At 33.1% G+C, this 22,492-nt stretch overlaps 1 protein-coding gene across 2 annotated transcripts in view; it reads left to right on the forward strand.

The window, feature by feature from the left end:
• Positions 1-22,492, forward strand: part of LOC106461795 (homeobox protein Hox-B3-like) — a 79,747-nt gene that overhangs the window by 32,181 nt on the left and 25,074 nt on the right. The window contains exon 1 of one of the 2 annotated variants that reach the window (XM_022388870.1): positions 17,115-17,278. The exons of the other annotated variant lie outside the window; for it this stretch is intronic. The gene's annotated coding sequence lies outside the window, so the exon portion shown is untranslated. Of the gene's footprint in view, positions 1-17,114; positions 17,279-22,492 lie in introns of those variants that run through there. 2 annotated transcript variants of the gene reach the window in all.

Raw genomic sequence — 22,492 nt, forward strand, 5'->3', positions numbered from 1 at the left:
TGTGTTTCTTCAACACGCAGTTGCCGTCCACTTAACTAAGTTTCATCATGAATACTCTGCCAAAACAATCTATCAAAGAACACTGTCTTTGTTGCTTAAACTGACGAGACTTATTTAAACAATCTTGCAGTAACCGCCATGTTTGTTGCTTAAACTGATCTGACTTATTCAAATAATCTTGTAGTAACCGCCATGTTTGTTGGTTAAACTGATCTGACTTATTTAAATAATCTTGTAGTAACCGCCATGTTTGTCGGTTAAACTGATCTGACTTATTAAAATAATCTTGTGGTAACTGACGTATTTGTTGGTTAAACTGATCAGACATGTTTAAATAATCTTGTAGTAACCGCCATGTTTGTTGGTTAAACTGATCTGACTTATTAAAATAATCTTGTGGTAACTGACGTGTTTGTTGGTTAAACTGATCAGACATGTTTAAATAATCTTGTAGTAACCGCTGTGTTTGTTGTCTAGGTTCAAGAGACTGGTTTATTTTTGCAGTAACAACCACACTTTGTGTTACAGGTTGTTTGTTGTTGAAGGTGAGACTAGATTAACTAGTCTTGTAGTAATCACCATGTTTGTTATATAGGTTGATAAGTTTAGTTAAACTTGCAACAACCTGTGTTTGTTATATAGGTTGATAAGTTTAGTTAAACTTGCAGCAACCTGTGTTTGTTATATAGGTTGATAAGTTTAGTTAAACTTGCAGCAACCTGTGTTTGTTATATAGGTTGATAAGTTTAGTTAAACTTGCAGCAACCTGTGTTTGTTATATAGGTTGATGAGATTGGTTAAACTTGCAGCAACCTGTGTTTGTTATATAGGTTGATGAGATTGGTTTGGTTAGTCTTGAGTAACTACCATATTTGTTATTTAGATTAATTTTAGGCTTGTTCGTTAGTTACCATGATGTTTGTTGTTTAGATTGGTAAAACAGATTCAGTTAATCCTGTAGCAACCCATGTTTGATGTATAGATTTTATCTTCTAAAATAATCGGCTTAGCATTGGGAAAGCATAGAAATGGAAATTTACGCCATAAAGTTTAATCAAAAGTTTTTATATTTTAAGTTATATCGAATAATATATTATACATACAGTTGGTATTGAAATTTCATATTTTACGCCTACTCCAAATTATACCTTTTGTAAGTACAGGTATTATATAGTTTGAATAATATTACTCTATCTCAAAAAAACCTTTTTAGAAAATATGATTAAATAATATTCTGTATTTTCCAGGTTTTGGTTACGTAATTAGACTTGGCTGTAAGAAAGCATAAAATGTTTCATTTGTTCAGTAATGTATTCATAAGATGGATTTGAAATTACATACCTGAACATGTGTATAATAAACGTAATTTGCATAAGTAAAAAAACAAACACCAAAACACTTTACAAGGTTCATCCCCTGGAACTGTATTCAACTACATAATACCCACATCTGTACTAGAAGTCTGGTTATGTAAATAAATAAAAATTTCAGCAATAGAAAATATTATTTTAGATTATATTATTTAGGCAATCTTTTGATATATTGCTGATGCATAAGATTATTTATACTGAAAATACTCTTAATTTATTGCACATTTGGGTTTTACTCCAGACTGTATTGCAAATCTGTAGTCCTTGTGTTTATATGCAAATACTGAGATCTAAAAAGAAAATTAATGTTTTTAATTGGCAGAAAACAGCATTATTACATAATCTTGGTTAAACTTTCATAAAGGTCCTTAAACGCCGAGTTATTTTCCTAAAGTCGTTAAAACCAGCGGCGAATTTGTGTCGTTGACGCGCCGACGTTCGGCGCCATGATTGATGACATACATGCAATGGCGAAAAGTGTGGTTCGTCGGCCATTTTGAACGTAACAAAAATATGATAGAAAAAAAAACAGGAAGTGACGAAATGTGTTTTCTTGCAGAAAAAGAGGTGCTTGTTTTGATAGTATTATTTATAGACCCAACAGTTTGAATCGAATATTGATCAGTATTATAAATGATAGTAAATTCAGGACAATCACAGAAAATCAGGTGGTTATAACAACTAAACAGGCATATAATAATTGGTGTCCAATTTACGTGAGCCTGAGGAAGGTTTTGGTATACTATTTAATTAAGCTAATGCAAACACTGTAAATGTTTGAATACTCGCACACGTTTTCAGAGTCCGTGAAGCAAAATTACACGGGGGGGGGGAGAGTAACCATGTGTTTTCTATTGTGGGGGGGACCAAAGAGGCTTGGGAGGGGCTCGGGGGACTGTGTAATTGATCCAACTCAGCTTGCTTGAGCTACTGTCCTAAAATATAATGTTACTGTTTAGCCACTGTCATATTGTAAATATGTTACTGTTTACCAATATCATATCCTAAATATAATGTTACTGTTTAGCCACTGTCATATTGTAAATATGTTACTGTTTACCAATATCATATCCTAAATATAATGTTACTGTTTAGCCACTGTCATATCTTAAATACGTTGCTGTTTAACACTGTCATATTCTAAATAAAATGTTACTGTTTAGCCACTGTCATATCCTAAATATAATGTTAATGTTTAGCCACGGTTATATCTTAAATATGTTGCTGTTTAACACTGTCATATTGTTTAGCCACTGTCATATCCTAAATATAATGTTAATGTTTAGCCACGGTCATATCTTAAATATAATGTTACTGTTTCCATCAAGGTAGTTTGTATAGTTTCTTCACTTCTTCAGTCTTGCAAATGAAGTTGAATTAATATATTTGAGTGAAAACATCTGCTTGGTTTATAAACAACTGAAGTCCAACAAAATAAATTTAACAGTTAGGCCTAATTCTGCAGTGAATTACATTCTCATTCATCGCTTACACGCATGAGCTTTTTTTAAGAATAAAACGCGATGTATTTCAGTTTTTTTCGAAGATCAGGTGGATTTAGTCTTAATTTTCATCTGCTATCTGCTTAAACAATGTAAACTAAATATTCGGTTTCGACATATAACATAAACACTACTCGTATATGTATATATATATCTGCTTGGGTAATTATGGTTACCTACATCGAAGATATTGTTAAATCATCATGATTTGTTTGCGTTGAGAAAAGCACATATAAAGATAAAACTCTTTAAGGTTAAGTACAGGAAACACACACATATACATACGTGTTTAATTATAATAAATCAGTGATCTGAGTGCTATGATGAGTTAAGTATAGATGTTTAAAGTTAGGGCGACTGTTATTTTTCGTGAGAAACTTGAAATAATGTGACGTCACAGTGTTATACTTATTACATTCATCTTTAGAAGTCTATATATGGAAACTATTGTGTGTTAAGCCGATATACGTACACTTTGATTTTTTTAATGCATTGTCTCTCATAAGTGGTCGCGTGGATAGTGCGTCATAAGGTTGTGAGTTCGAAGCTTGTTCTCAAAATTATGTTGTCTTTCGGCAAGACATTGTACCCATGAGCGTCCGCAGAAAATTTTCTGTGGGGGGGGGGCAAAGTAGTGTGGAATTGTGAATTGAGTACAAAAATTCGTATACATATGCTGAATGAATAAACAAATATTTATGTTTCTCATTTTCCAGGGGGGCAAGCGCCCCCTCTCCCCCCAGCTGTATAATGGGTACCAGCAGGTAGCTGGGGGTTAACTTGTGAGGCAGTGGGGAATGGTGTTACTATCCTCATCCGCTTGTGCCATTTAAACCAGAGTTCAGCATTGGCGTCTACATGTCGTCTCGGCATGGATGGATTTAACTTTTTTTAACTTAATTCTCTCATAAACTTTTTTGTGTATGTACACGTGCAGCACAGTGGTCAGTCGTTTCTCTAATCAGACTCCACTTTACTTCAAATTTGATTCTGAAAAAAAATCAATTAATTAAGAATGTATCATTATAAAAGATATAAGGGACGGTTATAAAAAAGTCTGAGTAAATAAAATTAAAAGCCCTTTTAGTGATACACCTGACAAAATTAAGTTTAAAAACAAAAGGTTAGTGTAATTACATTAAAACCAAATGGTTAAAAAACCTGTCGAATGTTTCGATACAGTTTGGTGTATTTCTCATTGGTCCCGTCGCCGTTATACGTTTGTAAAGGATAGCTCAAGCGTTGGCGGTGGGTGGTGATAACTAGCTGCCTTCCCTCTCACTTCAAAATTGGGAAGGATACGGCATTTAGCCCTCGAATAGCTCTGCGCGAAATTCAACAATGTGTCATTGAAAAGGTTCACACCTGAAGATATTTGAATTTTAATTCAGGTTTTTAAAAAATTCAAATGAGAAATTTTGAATAAACCAAATTTGAGTAAAAAACATTTCTAGTTTTTATACTGTAGAATGAACATGTAGTAAGTACCCAAAGCATTTAGTAATTGTCGTTACAAAACTAAAACTATAAAGATGTTCCCAACGCTATAAAAAACGTTTAACCTACATATATCATAAAATATTTTTGTGACATTTTTGAACCTTTTCTAAACTTTCATTTTTGAGACTCAAATGGCTCCACTGTTTTTTGGCTTTGAGGCAGATTAACAAAACTTGGCATGTTCTAAATAGCTTTAAAAAGGCCATTAAAAAACATGCCGTTTTGTTGGTAACTATCCAGACTGTCCTATACATATGTTAACTATACATATATACAGTTGAAAAGCACTTGGCAACGAAATTCCACAGACGTTACAACAGTTTACAGTTACGTTCTACGTTTGTTACTGTAATCGTTTTTAGCCAGTTGCATAGATTTTGTTACAACAAGTCAAGGCCATACATTTTAAATCTATACTAGGCATGTTTCCTGGCATTTAGAATTGTCTTAAATTTTCTAAACAATTCAAACACTGCGACACATTTTTACAAAGTTAAAAATTACCTTCCATGTTTTAAAGTGCTTAAAAATGTATAAGTTTGAACTTCTTGCTTAACACTTCTGTTCTTGAATGTAGTGCTTAAATATCATACTGTGATAAAACTTTAAACTGTAAGACTGTTTTATTTAATGTTTCCTGTTTTGAAAAATAAGAGACTGAAGGAGAGACATAAAATGCGCTTTCATAATGTATTTCAAACCTAGTTGGCATGTTTTCTGCTGTGAAAATTGACCTTTTTTCAATAATGAAAATTGAAACTACTGCTTACATTTTCCTGCTTTCAAAAATATAAGAGTGAGGACATACCCCAAATGCGTTTTTATCATATATATGTTAAGCCTAGTTGCCATGATTTTATGTTATGAAAATTTACCTTTCTTGAATCACGAAAATGCAAACTGCTGTTTACATTTTCCTATTTTGAAAATTAAAAGACTAGAGGACTTCCAATATGGATGTTTATTATGTATTTTAAGCCTAGTTGGTATGCTTTTGTGCTGTGAAAACTTCCCTACTTGAATCATGAAAATTGGAGTTACTGCATACATTTCTTATTTTGAAAATTAAAAGACTGGAGGACTTTTAATATGCGCTTTTATTATGTATCTTAAACCTATTTGTCATGTTTTTGTGCTGTAAAAAATTACTTTTCTTGATTCATGAAAATTGAAACTACTGCGTACATTCCCTTTGAGTTGGCAAGCTTCTTATTCTTACCACCTATACCACGTTCCACACGCAGTTACAGAATTTTTTTATTTTTTTGCTAGTATATTTTAAGAGATGCCTATTTCTGTACACCATATTGATATTTTGTTGCCCACATATTATCCAGATTTGTTGATGGTGCAACTGGAAACTGTTTCATAAAATTGATCCGTGGATTATTATGTGTTTACTCATCAAAGAAAATTCACAATGCAAATAAATTATAAACACATAGTTTACAAACCTTTCTTCTCTAAACGGTTATGGAGAATAGTATTAAATCAGTGAGTAAGAACATCTAACTAGTATAATAATAAAAAATGGATTAACTATACATATATGGAAGGATGTATATAATGCAATAAAAATTAGGCTTGTTTTTAAAGGCCCCGTTTTTTATATTCTACGGCCCAGAGTTTCTTACAGCTATAAAGACGTGAACTATAGAAAAAAAAAGACCGCTATATTAAGCTCTAATTTGACCAAGTAGGTTCTCTGATAGCTAAAACAACGATCGATTATCAAGTCTGAAATACGTTTATTACACAACTATATGCACGTATTAACTTAATGTTGTTACAGGTATCATAATTTGGTCTAAACACTTTAGTGCTCATAATTACTTAGCAACTGGGAACAAATTTAGATCCGACTGTGTTTATATTTGTGATACAAACTCTGTAGAGAAACAGTAAACTTAACTCGAGTGGTCACAGCCAAGAAGCTGTTGGTATAGCTATTTCCTAGGCAACGAAATACCGTCAGTGAACAACGCTCAACGCCTCTTTGTTTCACTGTTCTAATATTAAGTACTTTAGCTAAATAGCTTAAGAACTTTCTTAATCTTATATTTAACGACAACTACAATTTCTGATTAATAATCTTACCTGAAGTGCTCATCAGTAAAGTTTGTAACTTGTAATGGCTGCTCGCGACGCGTCCCTCTGTCGGCCGCCATGATGGAATATATATCAGCAAACCGTGAGAGCTATCACTGGCTGGTTTAATGGCGGTTTCATGGCCTCCTAACGGCATCCTTTACGACGCTGCTTGTCTGCAGTGTAATGAACAGAGATTCTGACCTTGTAAACACTGACATACAGTACTAGCCGTAAATTTTCTAACTTGAATTCGTTCTGCTTCACAGCTGCGGCAACAAAAGGGCTACGTAAATGTAAATAACATACATTATAGTTAATAGCATAATGTATAATTAAAAATATCAATAACTTGCATTACTTTCGCTATACTTTATGAAAATATTCAATGAATAGAAACGTCCATCCCATATTTAAATGTTTGGCACAACTTGCAAACAGGCTCTAACAGTATTTCTGTTAGCTTTTTACTAGTATCATAAAAAAAATTATAAGACATATGACATTTATCCTGAATTTAATTTTGTGTTTCTTGACAATCTCTGATCTTACAACTCGTCTAACAGTTGGCTTAAATTAATTAAAATTAGAAAGTCTTGTCTTCAACAAATTACACAAAGAAGAATGGAGGCAGTATGGCACCATATGGGCGTTGTTCGATTCGTTAAAAACAATCGAAATTTGCTATCGATCTTCATATTGCGTGCACCAATCACTCCCCCTGGCTGACAACGAAATGCACCCCGCTCCTTCGTCGATTTAACCGACAAGAAAGGAAATTAAAGGGTCGTATCACAAGTCCGTGTTCTAGAAGTATTAGTCGGCATGAGATCTGTTCCCATGGTGGATGTTGCTGAGGGCCACATCACACCTTGCCCACATTCTACATCAAACATACCCTATCTGCGCTCAGATTATGGGAAATCGAACGTTTCTTTTGTTGTTGTTCTCTCTCACACAAAACAAACAGATAACAACCAGACCAGAGGGCATTCTGTCTGTTTTTCTTAGAAGAATCTTTCACCAGATTCTGTGGAGAGACACGCTAACTATCTTCTACAAGAAGTCTTATAACTTCCCAGGATAGTTAACACACGTGGTTTGTAGAAGTGGTCACGTCTTTTATATTTGCCTTAACTCAGTGTATGTGTGTATAGATTCCAGCAGAAACCAGATTTTTGAACTTAAGGATTGTCTAGTGGGTTAGCAGTGTCAACACTCAATGAAAACACCGTCATATCGACTACACAGTATAAATTGTTTATAACATTAAAAACTCACTTCTATAATTAGTAATGTGATAGTTCATTACTTAGATAAAAATGTATATAATTTTTACTTTAACTTCTAGCATCACACGCAACTCCTCGTCATCTAAACCAATGTGTATACATAGAAGGCAATTTCACTTTTCTAATTTTGCACGTTTAAAAAATAAATAAATAATTGCAATCAAACATTTTAAAATAAAAATTTAACTGATTACTAAGTGGAAATTCAATCTCAAACCGTTTTATTAGCACTACTTGTTTGTGTGTATATGGCTTTATTCTAATTTTATCGTGAGCACCACAATTTGTGGTTTGTTTCATAACGATTATTATATGTATATAATAAAGAAAAGCAAGAAAAAATTCATGGAATATAAACAGTTCGCCCATGACGTTCAAGTATGTCTTATATTCAGCAGGAAAGGCAAAAAATACAAACATAAAACGAAAAACTTGTTTCGTTCACAAGCTTACGTAAAAAAAACAAAAACAATAGTTTACACTGCAGTATATAACCAGACCCCTTCATACACCAGGAAAAACTCACTTGATGAGTACATGAAATAAACTATAATCCTGAAAAATTAGAAAAACGTTTAAAACTAAAAGAAGAGTTAACCATTTCATTGGTCCATATAAAAACAAAATGTAACAAAATAAAATAAGTAAAAGATAAACTGTTTAACTAACGAAAACGACCCAAAATAACAATTCTTAAACAAAGAGATGTAAATTCTCTGTAGTGGAACGTGCTCTTTTTCAACCTAATGCCTCACATCTGTTTACATTCGCTTTTAACATCATATTTAGAACAAAATATGTTAAATTAAAACTTAAGATCTCAAATTGTTTCGTTGTAAAAAAAAATACAACAGTTGAAATAATCTAGTCCACAATAAATGTTAAATGGTGTATACAGTACACAAAAACTGAACATACGTATTTATTTCTAGTTATTGGTTGTGACACGATATTCTATACATTGTGTGTTTAAACACTTTGATTTGTCAAAAACTGAAACTTTTATTTAATTTTGCCTGTTTACAACAGGTTCAACTATTTTTTAAACAAATGGTTTTAGCTCTTCCATCGCGTGCACTGAATATTTCTCACCCCTCTATGTTGTATAATATATAATATATTTCTGAAGTATAATTTTTATGTCATTGGTCATACATGAACAATTTCGTGTTATGTAGTTATTTAAACATGATTAGGACAATGATTGTCTTCTGAGAAAAACAACACATTGAATATAATTATAAAAAGTCTAAAATGTTTTGGCAACAAACATTACATTGTAAGATGCATTATGTCTTCAATAAATAGATTTCGTTTGAAACAAGTTAAATATTGTAATTACTAGAAGGAAGTAAAATAAATAAAAGAGTTGTCTAGTTTCACACTGGTTAATTAAATAGGTTGTGATAAACACACAAGACAATTATCTAACAGAAACCTCCATAATTGGAACGTTAAATATACCAATACTCTGTGGAGTAAACTAGAACGAACATTTATTAAGTAGTAAGTAGATACTTCACAAAATATGAATATAATCATGTTCTTATACAAAATCAGTATTGCAACTAATTCTACATAAAGTTGTGCAATAGATCTAATAAAAAATTTGTAACAAGTACGATTTTACATTAAAAACAGCTATTAACATGAAAAATATAATTTCAAATAAACTGTTTTAAAAGCAGTATGTGCTTTATGCGAATGAATTAGGTATTCAAATAGTTCAAGGAAATAACATTGTAAAAATATATTATAAACAGATAAACAGAAGTAAGTTAACCTAAAATAAGCACATAAAAAAATTATTTAATTAAATAAAACGAATCACTCAAAATTCAAGCTTGCATCTCAATAGAATTAAGTTATACACGTATCAAATGGCAGAACGTTTGATACTGTATTGTCAACACACAGTTATATACCACAAAACGCTTGATAATGTATTATCAACACACAGTTATATACCACAAAACACTTGATACTATATTGTCAGCACATGTTTTGTAGTATATAACTATGTGCTGATAATATGGTATCAAGTGTTTTGTAGTAACTGTGTGCTGACAATATAGTATCAAGTGTTTTGTAGTATATAACTGTGTGTTGATAATACATTATCAAGCGTTTTGTGGTAACTGCTTGATACTATATTGTCAGCACGCAGTTACCACAAAATGCTTGATACTATATTGTCAGCACACAGTTACCACAAAACGGTCATGAGAAAAAATAATGTACTGAATAAAAAAAAAGTAAACACTTTCATCAGTGGAAATAAGTTTTGAGAGATAAATATCACATATATAAAAAATACTAACAGATGGCCTTGTTCCTTCTCATAAGTCATAAAAAATACTAACAGATGGCCTTGTTCCTTCCCATAAGTCATAAAAAATACTAACATAGCTGGCATTGTTCCTTCTCATAAGTCATAAAAAATGCTAACATAGGTAGCATTGAGCCTTCTCATAAGTCGTAAAAATACTAACAAATAAGTAAGTCATAAAAAATTCACTTACATAGTATTATTATTCCTTGTCGTAAGTTATAAAATATGTCATGATATGATTTCACCAAGTTCATTAGTTTTAATTTTCAAGTCCATGTCGTGAAACGTGCAACAAAAGTTGCAAGTAATTAAAACGTATTTATTGAAAACACTTATTTCAGGTGTGTAGTTAGTTACTAATTAGTCTTAAGAATCTCGTCTTATCCTTCAAATTACCAACTTGTTTTATACTGCTCGCTACCGCTGGAGACTACATATTATATTACATTGATTAATTTTATATTATTACCTGTCACAATACCTCGTGTAAAGAAAAAAAGAACTGACTAAAACACTGGATAAAGTGACTCATTTCCTATGTAAAATACATCGGAAACCTCATCTGTAATTAGAGGAATTAATTCCAATAATGATGGTATTTTTGTTTGTGACCCACAAACAATTTGTTGCATAAGTAGTTTAGTTAAAGGTATTTAAAAACCGACAGGATAGTTATTGGTAATCTGAGGTCTGCTGTACCTTAAAAATGATTTGAACAAACTTTATTATTACATATATATATATGTTACAGATTTTTATTCCAATTTCACCTAAGGTAAAATGGAAAGGAGAATCCCTGAAGTATAGGCCTAATGTATTCTTTGATTGGCTGTACCCACTGATGTGGACTGCAGTTTCGCCTATTGAAGGCTAATCAGCACAGCTTGGGCTGGCAAATCAAAGAAATACAGTTAGGCCTCTTATAACGGGGATTTGTATACAACATTAATGGGGTTTTTAAGTTCTTTTCAATCACCAATAACTAAATTATTTTAGGTTACTTTATTGGTGATTGAAAAGACTTAAAAAAAACCTTCAACTTTATTATGATATGGTAATGTTTTTAGTTGCCTCTCTACAAAACGTAGTTTCTGTATAGTAAGGTTTTAGGCCTAATTCTAGTATCAAGAATTCAATATCATTAGCACCTATTTTAAGTCCTTAATTCTAGTATCAAGAATTCAATATCATTAGCACCTATTTTAAGTCCTTAATTCTAGTATCAAGAATTCAATATCATTAGCACCTATTTTAAGTCCTTAATTTAGTATCAAGAATTCAATATCATTAGCATCTATTTTAAGTCCTTAATTCTAGTATCAAGAATTCAATATCATTAGCACCTATTTTAAGTCCTCCAGATAAATTTGAGGGATTATAACACTAAAGATCGGTATTCGACGCAAATACTTCAATTTATAGCTTTTGTTTTTAAAAACAAACAAACGAACTTATATTAATTATTCTTGTGGCGCCTCTAAACATTTACACATATTTGCTTTCATTTCCCAAGAATTGATAAAATTTTCGCTCATTCCATCAAGTAAAAGAAAAACTCATTGTGCTAGGTATTTTAATAAAGCAAGGAAATATTAGAAACATTGTACTGTTACAGTCAAGCTTGTGTACAGAAGGGCAAAACAAAAAGACGTAGTGGAAAAGCGATATTGTCGTCATGGTAACGAATATTTAACATACCTAAGGATATAGAACTATTCTCAGAAGGGGGGTGGGGGTTCGAATTTATACTCCTTTAATATTCAACAAATGTGGATGTGTATTGGTATAATCTGCGTTGAAAAGTCGATTACCTTCAGAGAGAAACAAAAAAAATATCTTATAGACACATACATGTTTTGCATAAACTATGGAGGCAACTTTCCACATTAGAAAGGAAAAATCACTAATCAATAATTTGCACATGTTCGTTTAAGAACTTTTTACTTAATAAAGGCACCATTCCTCCTGTAAGTATATATTTCCTTAGGCTAAGAAACATCGAAACCACATTTCTATGATTAATGTTCTGAATATGTAAAATAATCATTTGCATTAAACATACAATATCAGAGCTAGAATCTAACCATAGCTCTAGATATACACCAGACAGACAAAGTTTCGAATCTGTATATCCAACAACGAAGCATGTGGCATGCAAATTCAAAAATTTCATTAATCATAATTTCTGCCGCTCCAGGCTGTGCATCCTGAAAATTTTAATTCCCAAACTGTTTTACTTTCTTTTTCTTTTCTTTTCTATTCGAAGTGAGCATGCGATAGTTGGAATTTCGCTTCTCTCTCTCTCTCTCTCTCCTCCCCCTCTCCCTGTATGTGCGTGAAATCGATAGAATATTCTTAGAGGCAGCATGCTACTATACTGGTGCTGTCCGTTTCCCTAGCAAAACACGTTGTATAACAAACTTAAAATCATCTAACTTTGACATGGACCATATCTCACACCAGTTTCTATTGCTCAGTGTGCCGAGTTTTGTTTACCTTTTTGGAAGTCTTTGTAGATATACAAATATCACAGTTGTGATCCAGTAACATACTTTTACCATATTGCATAATGCCTGACACACATATATATATAAATTATAGTCTTGACCAATTTATCGAATAATTATTTTATAAAAAAAACACTTTGGGTTAATTTTTACTATGATTACACAAAATACTGTTAAGAAAATACAAGGTTTAGTGGAAGTTAATACAGCTTCATGGATTATTTCACTTCTAACTAGAGTGCAAAGGATAAAATATGATATTTCACTTAAAATTTTCCAAAGTCAGTATGGTTGTGTATCTGTGTATATACATGGTTATTTTGTTCTGAAAAACAATAAGCACCTGCTGTCTTACTGGTAAACTTCAACGCTTATAACTGCTAAAAAACTAAGTGGCACAGCGGTATGTCTGCGGACTCACAACACTAGAATCCGGGTTTCGATACCAATGGTTGACAGAGTACAGATAGCTCATTGTGTTGCTTTGTGCTTAGCTTCAAACAAAGAAATAACTGCTAAAATTCGGGTGTTCCATCCCCGCTGCAAACACAAGTTGCCCATTGTGTAAAGCAAAGTGGGAACTTATTTACAACGTAAGTTTTTTTGTGTATTTTTTTTTTAGCTGACTATTAAATATTAAGCTTGATGAGTTTGTTGTTATATTAACATTTTTATTGAATATAATCCAGCTTTCTCCCAACTGTGAAAATCCTGGGGAATTTGTGGTGGTGGGAAAACAAACACCCTTTTCATCGAACGACATCATGGTAAATTACCAAACAAACATCATCAAAATTTGGTAAAATAAAATGTTACTTATCTCGTGTCTGTTTTATAGTCTCAAAATAATTGCATTTTATTTAATTTTGTCATAAACCTTCCATTTGTAACCATCCAACACAATTGTACACCAACCTTTCCCAGGCGTTAAACTGTTACCATACATAAAATAAAAATATACCCACTTTTATATTCTTTGACATTGCATGTTTTTTCAAAAATTATTTTACTAAGTAAAAAAATTAATATTGCACTTTGGTAACGTATTAATACTTGTATTATTACATCATATGTTTATTATCAATTAACCCTGACCTGACTCAGATTGTGACGTCCATGTTTCTCACTTATTTGAACTCGTATTATTACATCATGCTTTCACTGTTACTAAAGTAAATTTTAAAGTAAATATTTTTGTCATGCTTTCTTACTGAAACGTATATTATTTCATTATGCTTTTTTGTCAGTTAATCTAAAGAAACTGATGCCACACTTTTTTTTAGTTATTGGTAGTTTTATTAATACACCATTCTATCGCTATCAGTTACGTTAGACTGAACTTAATTTCAAGAGATGATATGATGTTACATTTTTCAAACTTACCCAAATTTGTAATATTGCATCATTCTTTCATTATTAGTAAGCTAGACTAATTCAGTTAATAGTGAAGATTTTTATAACTTGTTAAAACATGCTTTTACTGTCAATTAACACAGATCCAATTCACTTTAAAATATTTTGTTACACTTTTCTAACTTGTTGAAAGCTGTATTATTACACCATCCTCTTACTGTCAGTAATCTATACTTAATTGAAGTTAAAGTAAGTCTGAGGGAAACAGAAAATAAAAATGTTTGAAATAGACACTAAAGTTTTAAATTTTATATGTAAATTTTATTCAGTAAATATATAATAATAAGAGAGTTTTATAAATATGTGATCACTCAATGCAGTTAGTTCATGTTCTTTTGTTGTAACTTACTTTTCCAAAAACTAGATATGTAACTCAAGATCTTGACTCATTGTGACAATGGTTTTAACTCGCTTGAAAGTGTCGTACACAACATCCACAAACACCTAATGAAGTTTTCCAACTGAAAACGTAAAACGTTTCTTATACTATAAGAATTTAATTTTGTTATTATTTGAATAAAAATCAATAGTTACAGTTTTGAATGTTGAAGTTTACCATTTAATTGTAAGCATTAAAATTATAAAAATCATTCTACATGGTAACCGTAGCAGGCTTCACTGGTGAAGTCTTGACACAACACAAAAGTACGGAATTCCTAAAGGGACATTGTGAGTGTGTGTGTATCCTCTTCTTGTTGTCTCTCAAGATTATGAGGATATAGCGATGTTCTTTTCCTGTTCTGACCACACGAAGTCTGAATGCAAGAAATACTCCCTCATGCGCATCACTCGTGAACACGATGTAGTATATACATTTTCAATGTCCCTTTAGGGTTTCCGTAGTTATGTGATACAAAACGGAAAGTATGTCTGCTATTTATATATTTCTAAGGAAGCTGCAACGCCCAATACTAAGTAACTGTAACTAGTCTCACTTTTTAAGTTATGAGAATCTATTGGTGATAAAAGTGTACGTATCTACGTCTTTCACCTCACCAACTATAACGTTAATTAGCAACGTAATGTTCATATAAAGACACAATAAAACCAGTATAATCATGCTGTAGAATACGTTTAATGGAGAAGAATGGCAATGAGGTAAACTGAAATCTACTCGTCTCTCAGTGCAAACATTAATATCAGCGATGAGCTGTTTGGTTGTTTGAAGTTAAGCACAAAGCTACACAATGGGCTTTCTGTACTCTGCCCACCACTGGTATCGAAGAGAGTCGCTTAGTTTCTGGTGCTGTTTGTTTGATTAATTTCTCGCAAAACTACTCCAGGACTATCCGCTGTCCCTAATTTTGAAGTACTATAGACTAGAGTGAATGCAGCTAATCAACACCAACCACCGCCAACTCTTGGGCTACTCTGGTCAGTCCGAATAGTAGTGTTTGACGGTCACTAGTATAACTCACCCACGGCCTAAGTGTGGAGCACGATTTCACTACATGTTTTTCGGTAGCGGGACGCGAACCACGGAACTTCAGACACACAGTCCAGCATGCTAACCACTGAACCGCGCTCTGTTTGCTTCCAGTGCAACTACCATCCAGTACCAACTCATATCCAATGAAATTAACATCAAATTAACTCAGTGATTTATTTAGTGTTTAATAAGCTCGTCAACCAACAACACTGGATTTGCTAAACGCCTATATTACAAATAAGCACGAACGTGTACTTCAATGACTTTGAAAATCGCTCACAAAGTTCAATATTATAACACATCGAAACTAAGCCATATCTAAAAAAAAAGTCCAGAAACAACAAAAAAGCTAGTTTTTAATTATCGCTTCTAAACGAGTTTCCGACCCACTAAAGCATCTGCCCCCCCCCAGTGGCACAGAGGTATGTCTGCGGACTTACAACAATAGAAACCGGGTTTCGATACCCGTGGTGGGCAGAGCACAGATAGCCCATTGTGTAGCTTTGTGCTTAACTTCAAAACAAACAAACTAACTAATGCATCTAATAAGTGCTTTTAAAACGAGTAGTAGACGATATTCATAATAGTAAAGAATAAATCTGAAACCTAGCTGGCCTGGATTCGAACCCATGTTTATGTATACGTGTAATTTTGAAAGAACTGCAAAAACGTAATCTTTAGATATTAATAAAAAAAAATATTTGAACCAAATGTTTCGCCATTGCTGCCGCAATGTTGGCTGAAACAAAAAGTGTTTTATCAGCTGGAAAGCAAAGGCCGTTTTTTTTTCTTCTAAATTTATTGCCAAAATGTCAAATTCTCTTCTGTATGCTTTACAAATTCTGAAAAAAAAAATACTCACTAAATAAAATGTTTTACGTTCTATTTCTTTCGCTTCGAAATATATTTTATTGGTTACAGATTCAGTATCATAACAGATCATTGGTGGAATCATTTATGGAATATATGTGAGTAATAAAAAAATAAAAATTGAAATGATAACACACTCTCAAGTTTCTCTAAGGCCCCAATGTTTTGATAATGACGTTTATTTTACACTTTTAATTAACTTAAACCGTTATTACGTACTGGGATACCCTCGACGAATAACTTGGTATTTATGAAAAAAACAATAATTGCTATAGATTCTTATCTTCGAATCAATTAGGCTGAAACGCAAGTTTCTATGAACAAAAGATTTCGAAAGTCAAGAAAAAAATACCCTGTTGTGTCACAAGGGAATAGTCTCTTGTTTTACGTTTTGTAAAACATATGTTAGCCATGTGAAGGTTGGATTCTAACTTACTATTTTTTTTAGAAACATTTACGGTTCACGTGAATAAAACATTAGTCTTAAAATCACTACGATAATCGTATATATGTTTTGCTGTTGTTTTTTAGGCAGATTGCATGACCCCTTTTGCCCTTACAAGACTTTGTTTAGCTTTTTCTAAAAGAGGGGAAAAAAAAGTCCAGAAAAGCGTAGAGCTTTCAAAAATGACATGGCTATCAGAGCTACAGCTCTTGAAAATGTCAGTAAGAAGGCAAAAATATCTGTCCGCTGATGTAACCCTACACTGTGAGGCAAATGTGACGTCACAGGGACGCTGTGTAACAAACAAATTCGAGCGCTCTCAGCGTACGACATTACTGCCGTATCAACATATCGTAAATTACTTACGAATTATACAGTCCACCACCTTCGCTTCGCTTCGTCCTCTTCCTGACCGAAGAATCTTTATATAATAGGATATCTTCTGTATTGGAGTTTTAAAAAATACCCTTTTAAATCCGTCGCGAACAGCTGCTTTGATATTAAGTCGAATTATCAACGTTCGCCACAAGGTACGTAGAAAATTCTGGTCATTACGCCATAACCGGCTCCTACCTGACGCAGGCAATCTACAACTGCACGCGCACACCCTATAAAGTGAGCGCAAGTTCCAGGTACTCAACCGCGTGGCTACTTCTCAGCTCTCTAACGCCAAACTGCTTAACAGCCCAAGTTCTCAACAAATTTCACCTATTTCTGCCCTTTAGCTTCAAGATCACGTGAGAACCTTTAATGCCATACTAATTAGGCCAGTAACAAACCGCTTTGCAAACATCGTTATGTTAAGCGTTACTGCGCGTTCAACAAAACACAGTTGAATTCATGTCAGTAAAATTTATTACAGGCAATAAAACGGGGCATTAATCTCAACACCAGATAAACACCACTCTGCCAAGTCTCCCATTCTGCTCCCCATTCAACAGTTTGTAAATCTTCTTTCCACGTGCTCCTCGGACTTGTCCATTTTTTTATTTTTCGGTTTGACAGGACCGGTATGACAGAAGACCGATTACTCTTGACTGTTCAGAATGACTAACATTTCATTGAGGAAGTAACAATACTGAGACCTAGACAAACCAGTGAAGGAAATTCCTTGTAGTCGTAAATAATGGCTGTGTTAGGAACCACACACAGAGGAGTCATCTTTATACCTCTACATAAAGTGGGAAATGTAGTATGAAGGCGCATCTATTTACTTGATAAATGTGGTGCATTTTAACCTGCAAAATATCAAAAGCTAATAATTTTTATACCTCCACATAAAGTGGGAAATGTACTATGAAGGCGCATCTATTTATTTAATAAATGCGGTGCATCTTACCCCGCAAAATATTAAAACCTAATAATTTTTTATAACCATTATGTGACATGAAAATTAAAGTATCCGTTACACAACTGAGATTTATAGTGCGTGAATGTTTTGCGTTTCACACTAGTTTCTTGTTGAATTTCCTTTTCTTTTTTGATTAAAAGAGTAATAAACGGTCTATCAAGCAGTGGCCGTGCTTACTTCCGTTGATTAGGTTTATGTTGTTTTTTTAGCGTTTTCTTTTCGTCTTTATAGTTCATTAAGTTTCAGGACTTTATTTTTAAGGTCAAGATAATGCAACAAAAAAGATAGCGTTTTTAAGACGTTTTACCTATTAAGGTTTTTTTTTCTTCTATGTTTTCAATATTTCGTTGTTGTTTAATGGAAAATTTATCCAGTTGAGATACTAGATCATTTCTTGATTTATTTAAAGTTTAAGAAAACAAAGATGTTTGATTTGAAGTATAACTTACAAATTTCTACAGAGCTACGTGCCCAACCCTCTTTCTAGGCTTATGGGAACTCATTAATCATAACCCAACCTCCACCGAATGTCAGTCGTTGGTCTTGTGGACGTAGCACTGACCAAGTGAAGAAACAGCCCCACTACTGCACATGTTAACTTTCTTGTTTTACATTGGTTTTCTTTGCATGCCTTACACCAGCTGTAAGTGTCTTGACTGGTCTGTCTTAGCAGAGGAGGTATATGTATACGCGAAGCGACCGGTCGAATTCTAACGCCATGTCCACAATGTGCCCCTGAGGTGTACTAAGGATGTTCTCGCCAGCCCCGCTGTTTGAACGAAAAACTACATTGTTAGCCGTTGATCTAAATTTCTGCAGTGTTATCAGATGGAAAATTAAGTTCTGCATAACAAAACAATGTGAATGGCGAAAGGAAATGTTCATCAGGTCAAAATTCCCGTGTGCTTGAGTGAACTTTAGAATGACGTAACATCGCTTTCCGTGTTATAATACGGTTAACTGAGCGGGGGTTACGAATAGCAATATCAGTTTGTCTCAACTAGCTCGCCTGTACCACACAGTTTCTCATTCTTTAAGCGCCTAACTTCAATGCTGAATTCCCCCTTCTAATCCTTGCTGAATAAATATACAGTTTATAATCGATCGTATTTGCAGTTATTTAACTGTAAATTGGAAAACGAAACGCCAATAATATGTATTCTTGAGGATATTTGTAAGAGTGTCTAGAGATACTGAAAGATCGATAACGTGGAAGTGAGCAGATGTTTCGAGCGTACTTTCGCATTGATATTAAGACATTTTGCATGTATTTGCATTACAAGTTTAGGAACAGTTATCAGAGGCTATGATATAAATCTGCAACTTATCAAGTCAAGTCATAGTCTTTTTTGTTTAACAAAAAGTTATTAGATATTATAGTTAATACTTGTAATGATATCCACATTTCAGATTTACCGATTACTTGATGATCTAATGAAATACCTGAAACGTTTAGATTATAAGGATTCTGACGTGAAGTAAAAAGTTTATTTTATATATATATATATGTTTTTGTTTCATTCGATGCTCAGTGATTATGGATAAGATTTTCTCACCTCCAGCGATTTTTTGTTATCATCCTATTCTTTCGCTGAGCCCCCCCCCTAGGAACCAAATTATATCTTTTGTTGGGTCGTCACTTCCACGGGTCTCCACTCTCCACCTTGGTTGAGACGGCATTCCATCCATCCAGCATTGTTCTCTATAAGGAACACACAAGAAAAAAGTTATAGTTCCTTTGGTGAGAGTAACTAAGAGCTAACCCCTTTGGCCGCCTTCTATCAAGACCAGTGAAGAGAACGAAAATTAATGGTTCTTTTCAAAGACTGACTCATCTAGCCTAACCGCGACAGACAATGGGCTTTAGACCCCGTGAATACCATGATGGGAGGGAACAAGGACTCCCGACCGTGGTTTCTTTCATTGGATAGCACTGTGGAGAGGATCATCGTTTCAAGATCATAAACAAAAAAAAAAAAGGAAAAGATTGATGCTCATTAATTTCTGGAAGAACTGAATAGACTTATTTCGTGGTATACAATTTCTGATGCTTTGCCGGTGTTACTTTAGCTTTTTCCCGCTCTATACCGTCACTCAGAGTTAGCAAAGTGCGATTAATAAACTAAACATAATAATAATAATAATTTATTTATGAATAATCACCAAAAATATATCATAAATATATTTGCTTTCATTGAAAGTATTCTACTACCTTGCAGTCTTAATAGAAAGCTCGAACAAAACAATAACTCTTTACAATGAGTTCATTTCTGTAAAATCAAGGCGTATCAAAATTGTCTAAAAGGGTTAGTATTTTAATGTGTTATACAACAAAGATTGTAAGTTTATAATCATTTAAACGAGTAAGAAGCTTAATTTGTTCTTCTGAGTTTTCTAACACAGTAAATCAGAAATACGAGTTTTCTAACACAGTAAATCAGAAATACTTTTATATTTTCTGCAAATATACCATTAAAAAAAAGGTAGCCTGCGCCATCTATATCAAACTCGTAAGTCTGGGTAATCAATGAAACGAAGGACGACAACGTTTAAGTCTCGTGACAACATACAAAAAAAGCTCCGTCAGGAACACACCCTTAAATATCTTTGCATCTCTAAACTTAAGTTATGTTAACTCGGGAGACTCGTTAGTAATCTATACTAGTGATAAGAAACTTATCTGTTACGTAAGTAGCTTGTGTAGGTTGCTTATCAATGCATGTGGATTGTATTTCAGTGTATTTTGATTAATAGATGGTCACGTAGGTTAAGGAGCTCTCTGCACACTTTATTTAATGTAAAAACATATTTATTACTTTAATTCGTGTGTATGTACGTGTTACATATAGAAGTTTATATAGGGATATATGTTTCACGTCCGAACGATAAAGTTATGTGAAAAACAAAACGTATGAATAGCGTATTCCATTCAGTTACTCTTATGTGTTATATGTAAACTTGATTGAATAGCGTATTCCATTCAGTTACTTTTATGTGTTATATGTAAACTTGATTCCTTGTAACGTAATTTTATAAAGTGGGTTTGTTTAAGCACTTTTTTTTACCGTTTGTTTGTAAGTTACACAATGGGCTATTTGTGCTATGCCCATTGCGAGTATCGAAACCCAATTTTTAGCGTTATAAGTCCCCAGACTTACCGCTGAGGGGGACAGTTATAAAGTGATAAGAAGGTCCATATTCTAAGAACCAGCATGCTAGTGAATGTAATACTTTTTAATGTTTTTCTGTATCTCTATCGGACTTTTTTTTTTACCTCGCGGCAGGTATATTTATTTCGTGTCGACAAATTAAAAGTATTTTTAAATAAAATAAATATGTAGCAAAATAAATTAAGTGTACAGTGAATAAATGTTTACACAGCGTTCAAAATAACACAATCGTTAACAAGGAAGAAAGATATAGAATTAGTTTCACGTAAAAATATTGATAAAGAAAGTATCTGTTGACAAATATATGTTTTTGCTTGTAAACAGCAATAAGTGCGTTCACACGAAAAGTGTTGGTGATTATTATATGTATATATAACTCTAATTAGTTTGAATTTAGAATTGGGAGTCGTGTATAATTACAAATCATTACTGTTTATCTTGTTATCCTCTAAACTACTAGTGTTAGTTGATTCGTGTAGTGGCTTTCTTAAGTATGAATGATCGACGCTTGTGTAATGTTTAAAATCAAATAAATAATTAAAATGCAACAATTCATATTTATTTATACAGTTAAATGTTTAATAAAGCGGTCAAAGGCTATGGTTTAAAACATTTCAGAACGTTTTAGAACATTAAACATATCGAAACATGTAACACGTTGAGTGTTTTTAGGTGAAAGACGTTGACGGCTTTATTGTTTGTTTGTTATGAATTTTGCGCAAAGCTACACGAGGGCTATCTGCGCTAGCCGTCCCTTATTTCGCAGTGACAGACTAGAGGGAAGGCAGCTAGTCATCGCCACCCACCGTCAACTCTTGTGCCACTCTTTTACCAACGAATAGTGGGATTGGCCGTCACTTTATAACGACCCTACAGCTTAAAGGGCGAGCATGTTTGGTGGGTCGAGGATTCGAACTCCACGACGTCTTTATTAAACTATCAATTGTGTAAATGTGAATCGTTGTATTTTAATTATTTATTTGATTTTAGTGCCTTCCTTTGTAATTGTGTAATAATCTAATAATACAAAAATTAGTAATGATTGCAAGAACAAAAGCGATGACCCAATGTCTCTCCCCATCTGTCGTTTTTCCACGAATAGTTCTATACTCTTCTATAAGATTATTATCACGCTTATACACCTATAATCCTTAATATAGCCTAGTTTGTTTGTCGTTTTAGCAAAATACAAAACTTATCTCGTTGGAATATTTTATTTGAAA

Source organism: Limulus polyphemus, unplaced genomic scaffold, assembly GCF_000517525.1.
Source record: "Limulus polyphemus unplaced genomic scaffold, Limulus_polyphemus-2.1.2 Scaffold1033, whole genome shotgun sequence".
NCBI lineage: Eukaryota > Metazoa > Arthropoda > Merostomata > Xiphosura > Limulidae > Limulus > Limulus polyphemus.